Source organism: Cynoglossus semilaevis, chromosome 7 (assembly GCF_000523025.1).
Source record: "Cynoglossus semilaevis isolate Cse_v1.0 chromosome 7, Cse_v1.0, whole genome shotgun sequence".
NCBI lineage: Eukaryota > Metazoa > Chordata > Actinopteri > Pleuronectiformes > Cynoglossidae > Cynoglossus > Cynoglossus semilaevis.
The window spans coordinates 3336171-3347723 of record NC_024313.1 but is presented as its reverse complement, the minus strand read 5'-3'; the positions used below and the strand labels follow the sequence as shown (position 1 = coordinate 3347723).

The 11553-nt window shown below is 42.7% G+C and overlaps 1 protein-coding gene across 2 annotated transcripts in view; it reads right to left on the bottom strand.

The window, feature by feature from the left end:
- flrt2 (fibronectin leucine rich transmembrane protein 2) overlaps nucleotides 1-11553 on the bottom strand; it is a 51508-nt gene that overhangs the window by 10490 nt on the left and 29465 nt on the right. The gene's annotated exons all lie outside the window — the stretch shown is intronic.

Here is an 11553-nt window from a genome sequence, read left to right as displayed (position 1 = left end):
CCTTATTAACGGCTTTTATCAGCTCTGGAATATTCTTCAGACGTGCCCTGAGATGCTGTTAGCAGCGGTGTTAGCATGCTGCTTTTGACAAAAAAGAGCTTTTCTTACTTTTTTTTTTTTTTTTCAATTTTTTTATTTTTTTAATTACTGCTACGTAATTAGCCCCGGGTGAGGAGCTTATTCCCGTATTCTCCAGCAGTAATTTGAGGCATTTGAACGCACCCTGACTGCCAAAGTCATTCCATCTGACTGGGGTTTTTTTTTTTTTTTTCTTCACTGCTGCTGCTGCTGCTGCTGCTGCGCACCAACAGCCCCACTGATTCAGCAGGGGAGCCGTCTGCCTGCTCTGCCCACGAGTGCGCACGTGCACGCGCAGACACCCTGGCACACACGTGCTTGTACATCCTCGGGCACTTCGATAATCATATTGCTGTGACCTCACGCACAGACTAATAGGCTTATTTGTAATTGATTTTCACTGCTTTACTTGCCGTGTGCGTTAGCTGGTTTCTTTTGTGCTCTCTCTCTCTCTCTCTCTCTCTCTCTCTCGCGTTTACTGTGTGTGTGAGGTAGAGAGAGAGAGGGAGAGTCTCTCTGCCAGTGCAACTATATAGATTTTTGTACATATTTTTAAGCGTTAAACAAAAAAATAATTCACAAGTGATTCAATATTTCCGAAATGTTTAGCTATAAGCTAACGTTTCTGTATCTTAGTTAAACCTTAATTATTCGGAAAAAAGAAAAAAACAAATCAGTGACTAAGAGACCCATATTTTAAAACTCTCAAACCTTTGCGACCCAAGTCAATAGACATTATTCGTAAACTCCTGGTAAACATGATGCGAGACGACCCAAAAAAATCTCTTGCGACCCAACAGAGGGTCGCGACCCAGTCTTTGGGAAACAATGATCTACTGTATAATGCAGTGTTTCGACTCAAGTCAATAGACGTTATTCATAAACACCAGGGGAACATGATGCAAGATGACCCAAAAAAAAAAAAAATCTTGCGATCCATCTGAGGGTCACGACCCGGTCTTTGTTGAATACAGTACAGTACAGTTGAGTATTTAATAATATAGGTAGTTAATAGTATCTCTTAAAAAAAATAAAAAAAAGTAATGTACTGTATACATATACAAACATATATATAGTATTTATAGGATTTATCAATATAAATATATATATGTGTGTATACGTTTGTAAACAGCATGTACATATACTCATACATATACTTCTGTTCGCGGTGAATGCCGTTTGCACTGAGTCTAGCTACAAAGGTGGGATTATTAAAGACAGACCTTTTTGCAAAGTAGTAAGTACATATGTGTACTATATATATATATATATATTTATATATGTTCACCAAATGAAACTCCCTCAAACACAAAGGTAATATTCCTTAAACTACTGACTGTGTAGTGATTATGTTCCAGGCGTGTCCAGAGCAACACTAAAACTGTCATGTTCTGTGCTCGCCGTGACTTTACAGCCGAAACCGCGGGAGTCACGGGGTCCCACAGGTCGGCAGGTGCACGCTCCGCTCTTTGTTCTCGGCCTTCGTTTTTTACGAGCCTCTTTGACTTCTGCTGACCTCCTCCCTTCAATTGAAAACTTTTTTTCTTATAAATTATGCAGCGCCCCTTTTATATCACCGCCACTGCCCTTTTTCCTCCAATCGGGCCGTCCGCTGCGTTACATCTCAGGTCTCCTCCATGAGGTGATTTGGTCGCTCCGTGTTTGCCTTATCTGCTTTAATTACAGCCGCCACTTCCCGAGATGGACGGCAGTCGCGAAGGGGGCCAGTCCACAATATTTAATTCCGTCATAAATCAAGTCTGTGTGCGACGCATGAATTATTGATTGGGCAAATTTAGAGGAAACAGCCTATTTTTATTGTCTCCTTGATGGACATGTTTTGCTGTTGTGCGCTCTTTTTTTTTGTTTTGTTTTTTTTGTGTTGTTTCTGGTTGCTGCAGCATTATGGAATGTCTTTTCCTGGCATACAAATGAGGACAGATGACAGACACTTCAATGGCTACAAGAGCTGGCCATAGGCAAACCTACTCACGCTGTTATTCCGTGTGTGTTAATTCCATTTCCTCGCTGTTGTCAAGCAAGCGAAATGTGAAATGGCAAGTGTGGGTGCATTTATTTTTTCGAACCTCCGTCAGCGAAACGTCTATTTCTCTAATTCATGAAATGAAAATGTAGTACAGTAGCAACATATGAAACATTGAATTAGATATAATCAACTTGAATAAGCATGTAAACATGGATCTAATAATTATTGATTTTTTTTTTGCTCACTGGAAACTGTAAAAGAAAAAGTTTATTATTATTAGCATTAGCAGTTAGCTAACAGCATTAGCCGCTTTTTTTGTTGTGATGCTATAGTATATTTTTGTAGTATATTTTACTACTATAATGCTAGTTTTTTTTTCTAACATCCTCTCCCCCGTGTGTAGATTTTTGCAGTAGGATGAACTTTCGACCATTTTGTCGGTCCTGCCTTTTACCTGCTTTGTTATCTCACCTCAGATAGCAGGACTAATGTGTAAGCCGAGTCATCAACTTAAGGTCAACTTATCTAAAGACATTGTTTGCTTTACTTTTCAAGGCTGTAAGTTAACTTTTTTTTTTTTTTTTTTTCTTTTTCGGAAAGTTGATGCTTAACCTGCTTTTTTACTGCATTTTCAAGGAAAGCCTAAAGCATACGTGTCAAACTCAAGGCCCGGGGGCCAAATGCGGACCGCCAAGCAGTTTTGTGAGGCCCATGCAGCAGAGTTTATTAACCTAAAAAATTAAAAGTTTTTATAATCAATCAAATAATAATCAATTGCAGAAACATGGATTAGTCTGTTATGGAGTAGTTACATCTATACCAGTTTAAAATATTGTTATAACATATTTAAAGTAAGTAAATAAATATAACAGGATTTTCTTTGAATGAAGTAAATTAGTCAAATGTAGGTATATTTTTTAACTGTGTCCCACTACGGCCCGGTACCAAATGACCTATGGACTGGTACTGGTCCGCGGACCAGGGGTTGGGGACCCCTGATCTATACAGTGTTCCATTTACAACCGGGCCTTCAAGGGGAACTGTATTGCTGATGTAGCCCCCTGGTGGAAATTAATGACACCCCGGCCTAAAGTACTTAAAAAAATCTTCAAGTATTTTAAAAAACGTGTTGTTAAAGTTGTTAAAGTTACATTGTGTAACTGCAGAGAAGTACTTCAGTTTACACTCTCCCCAGGAGGAAATTCCCCGGCTCTGTTTGGCTCAGAGACCTTCCCAGGGTTTTCTGGTGTGGCCTATTTACTCCACATACTTTTGTACTTTTGATAAGCACAGCGGAGACACATGACCCCAGAGCACATCAAAGCCCACCCCGTGTCCATCAACCGCCGTCCAAGGCTACAAACCCCGGCGTACGCAGGGGGGGCGCCGAGAAGGGAAGAAAAAAAAAAAAAAAAAAAGACAATTTAGATATGCAGATATGTGTTTTCCCTCGGATGAATTCATCCCAGTCCCCCGGAGACATCATTAGCTTATCGCGTTTAAATCCGGACACCTGAAGGGACTTCAAAGTGCCGACAACTTCTCTGATGGGACTTCTCTTATACTTTATATTGCAAAGCGTCAAAGCGTGATGTAATCAGACCTATCATCTGAGACTCCAGTGGCTTAAAGAAAAATATGCTCATTATGTGTAAAGTGGGTGGTGGTGGTGGTGGGGGGGGGCGATCAATGCCTTCATTAATTTCTAAGGCAGTGTAATTATATTTACCCCAGTCGATTATTAATCTACGTGCATCTAGTACGGCGCGGCTCCCGTAAGAGATGGGGGGGGCATTTCCACAGGGCATGAGGGCATGCAGTGGATTTCACTCAAGGAGTGAAGTGAGGAGGCGAGTCGGTCGGTGGACTGCAACATCTCCTCAGCCAACGCCAGGCCAAAGAATTCATACGTTCAGATTTGTATTTTATTCATTGCGTTTTCTCATATCGTGATTGACAGACGGTGAAGCAAAAGCAGCGCAGTCTGAGGGGGCGTTCACGCGCAACAAAAATGAAAATAAAAGTCAAGAGATTATGATTATTATTTAACTACACGGCGTCCTATGTTAAAGGGATTTTTTTTTGACTCAGGAATTTCGGCATTTTCCACACGCAAAACTTTCTGCGAGACCTTGCGCCACTTTTTAAGGAATTGTAAACTGCTTGTTTGAGCTGTCAGAAAAAAAAAAAAAACAAACAAAAAAAAACAAACTCCGTAACACTCAATCAGGGTCGTTTTGTCAGCAGGGCTGAGAGGAGTGAGCTCTCGCATGAGCATGTGAATTATAGTGGAAGCTAAAGTGAATGCCGGGTCCTGACTGAATGCTGCCCTGTGCTAATGCCAGGCTATAAAAACACCGACTTGACAACAAGCAAGCCCCTGTAGTTCTGCTGAGGGAGGGATGCAGGGGAGAGAGAGGGAGATGGCAAAAAGAGAGGAGGGGGGGGGGACGGAGTGCAGAGGAAAACACAGACAGAGGGAAGAGAAGAGAGTCGAAACGGCTCGAAAAAAAAGAGGACAGGAAGAGAGGGGATTGTGGATTATTGTCGTCTGTGACATGTGGCTGCCAGTGTCACCGGGAGATTGAACGCCTTTGACGACTGCTTAGCAATTGTTAAGATATGTGGTGGCCATTTTGTGCTGACACGTGCTGCTCGCCACGATGAAAAATAGGAGCAGCTTACAGGAGCAATCCACCCTGGGAAGGTCTTTCTTTATTTAACCCCATCAGGCCGTGACAGTTAATACACCCCTTTAAGTATATTGTGGTCAGTGCAGTCCTGTTGTTGCACTCATTCATCATCATTACATTCCTCTCAGTCTCACAGGTTCCAAAAACGAAAAAAAAAAAGAAGAGATGAAACCGTTTTTTTACTCCTAGCTTCCCAGAATTTTCAAAGACGCAGCAACTTTTGCTCCATTTTCGCCGCTGTCTGTCGATGCGGTCTGGAGGAAACCGACTCGACTGCTCTGGAGATGAATTTTTGGAGCGCGGAATCGATCGTGATAATCACAGTCTCCTGAAGATCGACCGCAAGGACCGTGATAAAAAACAGTCTCCTCTTCCAACGTTACTTCTAGGCCATGATGCAAGCCTCGTTCACACTAATTAGTTTTGCGCAACAACAAAAAAATCTGCCTGGCAACAGGTTCTACAAGATACTACTATTCGCAATACAGCGCTAGTTAAAAAATTCTGTTGCCATCCAGTGATGTGGAGCTGACGGCGGCCTGTTGATGAGTCAAACCACGACAGCCAATAAGATTTAAGAACAAGTTGACGCCATCCAAAAAAAACCCCAACTATGACATCATGAAGAACAGTTTTGTTCCAAGTAAAAGTTGCTCAACCAGAAGACAGGAAACTGAGCCAAACGACATCAGCATTAATCATTGTTTTTTTTTTTTTTTTTAGGATATCACTGGTTAGTTGACACTTCACAGATGAACCTTATTGACTAATCCATATATATATGTGAATATATATGTAGGTGTGCGTTTGTCCACATACATTACATATACATTCATAATCTTTAATCTTTTGTCTTCAAATGTCTATATAATATTCATATATGTACATATATGTTGTTTTTTTATTTTGATCCATTTTCTATCTACATTTATTAAAACATTTTAAACACATAAATGATACATACATCAACGTGTGATTTATAATATTTTTTTTTATAAATAGTATGTCAATAAAACACTTGCTTGGGATTATTTAAAAAAAAATATAAATTATAAAATGGCAGTCGGTGGCTATTTTAATCGAGAACAAAATTAAATTAAATTAAATTATTTAAAAAAAAAATCCTCCAGCTAATGACCAAATACACGTTAGAAAACTGCAAAGTAGTTAAGTACTTTAGAAGACTACTACGGTTTATTAATCATTTACATTTTTGATAAACCGAGAGCCTGCATTATAATTTTTAATTTTTTTTTTTTTTTTTTGCTTCGTGAGCGTGCTGCAGAAAGTAAAAACGACACTGCTCCAACGGGTCAAAAACAGCTGTGCTGTCTCGCAGCGGAAAAGTAAGAGGGCCCGTGAGACAGCAACTTACAAGGGATCATCAAACACGGAGCAGAAAAAGAGAAAAATAGACAGATGTTAGGAAGAAGAAGAAGAAGAAGAAGAAGAAGGGCTAAGGGGTCACACAAAAGATGGGCCTGATCCCACCTCCAATCCCTGCAGCTTTTCTTTTGTTTGAAGTCACATCTGGGCTAAATTTCCCCTCCTGACTCGAGCAAAGAGGAAGTCTTCTGGGTGGGTGGACGCGGGGGAGGCGGAGAGGGGGATCAGGGCCGTTCCTGCCTCCCAGGATAAACTGTACAAATACTGTAGATCCTTGAGTCATTAAAGCAACCACTGAACAAACATATACCCAGATCCTGATTCCGATCTCATCGCGGCGGATCACTATGGCGACTCCTCCTTTCTATCAGGAAGGTATGTTTTGACTGTTTAATCGGTGGAAGTGTGAAGGGCAGAGCAACAGTCGTCAACAAGCGATCACGCCGACACCGGGCGTACCGGCGCTCTCACACACTGTAGGTAAACACCGTGGAACGACAGCCTAACCACTAATTATTGTTCTACTAAAACGGTTATTGTTCGCCGTGTTATTCTGCTGAGCAGTCACATTTCAAAGAACCCAAACACGGCAGACCCATCGCCGAGGGGTCACAAGGTGAATCCCCACCTTTCTTCCCCCCCCGACCACATAATCAAGAACAAAGTAAATGTTTAAAAAAAATGATTCCTTCGCGCTTGTTGACATTTCTTTGTACTTTGCTGATAAGCCCGCCGGAGCGGTTTTTATAAAAACAAAATAAAAAAACCCCACGTTTTTTTTTTGTTTTTTTTTTTTTTTCTCTTTTTTTTTTTTTTTTTTTTTTATTAGAGGTTTTCTTTTCTAAATGGATCGTGGAGGTCGTGCTAAGTTATAAAAACAAATCACCAACAGCCCAGGCAAAACTACAACAATGATTAATTTAAATTTGTAGCCAGTGAGAAAAATAAATAATGTTTGCTTAACGGCTTAATAACTTTAACCAATTTTAGAGCGAAGGTCAAAATTAGCAAGAACTCAAATTGACAAAAACTGTTTCTCTACAAAACCTCAATATTAGTTTTTTTTTTTTAAATTTGGGGGATGTTTTATAGAGACGGATCACAGTGTTTCTGGGTCGAGTTGAAAATTGACGTTTGCTCTAAATTTTCTGTTAACTCGATCGTACAATTTTCACCAATATCGAGCCGATCCTGCTAGGGTCGAGCTAACGCTAACCAAAAAATACTTGATATGATTTAGTGTCTATGACATTGCGTTGAAAATGAAAATGAAAATGAAAACTCGATTCTGAATCTAGAGATCCTCTTATATTATAATCGAAGCGATACATACAAATTATAAAGTGCGACTGACGTCGTCCAGACAATTGCCCCCGTCCTGGGGCTAATCTGTGCGACCGTCCACCATCTTGATTTGACCAGGACCCCCACAGCTGCGACAGACAGCTATTCAAAGCCCCTTCCTGTTCAGGAGTGATGTGATGTGTTTACGTTCAAGCTTTCCCTTCAAACTAATTAACTAACCCCCCCTCCCCCAAACGCCCAAACACCAAGTCCCCTCTGAACTTTCCCTCTCTGACAGCTCCCACTCACAGCTGATTTATTATTTCTTCATTTCTACACCGACGAGGAAGGTTACCGATAATTACAATTTTAAAGATTTGCGTTGATTGCTTCGGTCCAATCAGAAACACTACAGTTTCAGCATGGGTGCATTCTTCAGTTGACACACAGGGCAGGGCAAGAAGGAGTCATGAAGGGTTTTCTTATTCTCCTTCAAATTACACTCCCGTGTTCTTCACTCTCAGATTAAAAAAAAAAACGACGCAAATCTTCGCTCCTTGAGGATATTTTTAATTGCCTCTGGAAGCGCAGAGACATTTTAGCTGGCAGTATGTCTGCATGAATACACTGTGAACAACGTTTGAAAGAGTTCCCATAATCCTTTCAGCCCTCTCTTTGTCTCTTTAATGTGAAAAAAATCCCCCCAGATGCACAGGCAAGGCATTTGGATAAATCCAGATGACATCAGCGGCAAGGTGAAACAGGCTCACTAAACAGACTTAAAAATGTTATAATTACGTCGTCAGGCCACGTGCGTAATTTAACGCTACCGCTAGCCCTGGTCCTAGTTAGCGTCGTAATTAAATATCCGCGTTGCAATATGTACGTAACTCCTCCGGCTAATTCATCATCATCATCATCAGTAATTCACAGGTTATTTCTTTTGTAACAATCACACCATTAGCCTTGGCAGGGTTTGGTCGTAACTTTACGCTTTATGGCGGCGCAGTCTGGCCTGCGTCTCTGAGCTCCTGGTCTGCGTGTGCAGCTCGACGAGTCAAGACAAAAGTTCCCACAACACCGTGCCCCGCAGTCATGCAGATGCAGGAGCAGCACCTGCGTGTTTTCCCTTCCCCTTCACATGTTGACAGAGTTCCTCCTTTATCTGTCCTACGCACAGACCCCGCGGCGCGGCTCACCAAGTCGTTAAAAAAAAAAAAAAAAAAAAAAAAGAAAAGATTTTTCGATAAATTGCATTTTTGCTCCATATGGTTTTGCTGAGGCAGTAGCCCCTTTAAAACAATCTGCGGTTCCATCTGGTCACTGTGGTTTTTTTTTTTTTTTCCCCCTCCCCCCCCCCCCCCCCTCCTTCCTCTTTGCTTTCACTTACTAACACAGCGCGCCGTCCTAGTTTGGGAACCGTCTCACAAAACAACCTGGGGGCTTCTCTAGGTGGAAGCCTTCATGAGAATAACAGCTCCTCTGCGCTTGCTTCTGGTAAGCCTGGTGATTCAAGGAGCCTTGTTCGGGGCCTTTGTTGGCCTCCTCTTAATGTTCCATTTTGAAGAAACAAGGAGAACAAAAAGCTTTGGGAGGAGGACAGGAAGAAGCAAGGAAGGAAGTCGAAGGGGAATGAGATGGAGCAATAATGCGTGGTATCAAATCAGAGGGATCGCGTTTCCATTGCTCATCCCTCACCGTGCAACGGATCGCTCGTCCTCTTTTCCTCGCTGGCTCGGAGCCCAACCCTGGCGCCTGCCACCCTGCCCAAATTAATTGAGGCATGAGCTTGTAAATGAAACACATATGGCTAATACCCCCCCCCTATATATTATATATATATATAAATATATATATAAATATATATATACAAACAGAAGAATTGAAGAAAAAAAACTAACAATAAAAATCCCTTTCAACATTTTCTATTAAAGACACAGTAGCGTGAACTTTGTATCCCTTTTGAGGTTGTTCGGTTGTTCTGCTGAAAAGTATTCCAAGGGTTTCTGGAACACAGAGGAGTTTTAACAGGCCATGGTCTGATAGCTAACCATCTCTCCAGACTCTGTCGAAGCCCCCCGTGCCCCCGTTACCGCCCAGTTATCGTCTGACCGATCGGGGTGTATTCACTGACTTGGCAGAGCCCCTGATTGCACGGTTCTAAATCTGAGTGGTAGATGTATCAGGTTTGATATGAATATTATGTGGTTTGCCTGTGGGAACAATTCCATTTGTAAGAACTAACCCTTCTTTGTCTGAGCCCTTTTGGATTTGTCGCCTCGCATTAGCTTAAGGAGATAAAGCGTTTTAAACAGCCGCGATAATGGAAGGCATGCTTTGGCGGTGACACCGCTGTGATCCCCGTCTGAGCCGTGTGAAAATGACAGTTGCTGCGGGCTTGAAGTGAGTTTTTGTGCCCTTCAGACTTATTAAATATCCTCGCGATAGTCGGGATCGGCGATAGTCGGGATCGAGGGGGGGGGGGGGGGGGGGGGGGGGGGGGGGGGGGGGGGGGGGGGGGGGGGGGGGGGGGGGGGGGGGGGGGGGGTGCTAAATCATTGGTGGTGAACAGTACGTTCTATCTATCTATCTATCATCCATCTATCTATCCATCTATCCATCTATCCATCCATCTATCTACCTATCTATCTATCCATCTATCTATCCATCCATGCATCCATCCATCCATCCACCCATCCCTCCATCCATCCATCTATCTACCTATCTATCTATCCATCTATCTATCCATCCATCTATCTACCTATCTATCTATCCATCCATCCATCTATATTTTGTTTTTAAATTACATTTCTGATCTCCAACTAAAGACCATGTTCAGGTTGCATTGTGGGAAATTGCCTACAAGCACACGCGTCACTCTAAACCACCGGTGTGTCGTTTGGATGTGAGTAACTGTGCGCGCGGATTTGCTGCAATAGTCCCCGCTGACAGACAGTAAGCACTCAGACAGACGTTCACATCGGCCCGCGGTGGTTACGAGACGCACTGGGACATGGGGCTTTAGTAGCTATTTATTCTCTCTACACTGCACCTCTTTGTTCTCCCGCTGACCTTCATGCAGACATTTTTATTTGACAACACGGTGTGCCCCCACGCTGGCCCGATCGGAGATGATGCCCCCATGCAGCCGCCAGGGCTGGTGATTACGACTGTCATAAAACAACCTTGGCTCCCCCCCCCCTCTCACCGGTGTATTACAGGAGGCAAACAATAGCTGGCACATGTGCAAAAAAAAAAAAAAAAAGAAAAGAAAAAGGAACCAAGAAAATGGCAAAAATCCCCCTCTTGTTATTTAAAACTCTAGAAGCTAGCAGGTATTTCTCATGACTATCTTCTTTCCCCTGAGTATCAGGTATCTTTGGGGTGAGTCTCCAAATGCCTCCGTTGGAATGCAGAGAGTGCACATGGAAGCGTTTTAGAAGAGCAGCGGCGGAGGAGTTGGGCTGGAGGGACGTAGGACCAAACGCTGCTCTACGTCCTCTTCGATGTATCTCTCGGAGAGAGAGAGTGTTAACACATGTTACGTTCCCAAGCTATCTAGCTGTGTGTGTGTGTGAGAGAGAGGGGGCTGCGACATAGTAACTGCCATGTCATAGCGGGGGGTTGTAGAGAAATACGCCCCTGGGACTTCAGTGCTGGCTCAGGACCAACTTGACTGATACGTTAACAAGAAGAACTTGTTCTTATCAATGGTGCGCTTTATTCGGCTCGAAAACACACACACAGACAGACAGAAACATCAGCAGTCACAGACGGGAGACAGAAACGCAAACAGCAAAGATTCCAATAAAGCCAGACGGAAAGACCACGACGCACAACACAGACGCAGTCGCTAACCAACGACACGTAAAGTGGCCTGACGGGCCAACGATTACGCACAAGTTGAAAAAAAAAAAGTTGCACATGTGTGTGCCTGCTCATAAAAACAGCCTGTGGGTAGAAAGGTAATGTTGACATCAGGAATGCTCTCACAGATCTTTATTGCACACACACACACACACACACACACCTATTATGTCTTCCAAGAGGAAGTGGAATCTTTTGGCTTAGAGGTGAAAAAAAAAAAAAAAAAAGAGGGAGGGGGGGGGGGTGGTTTGGTGGGGG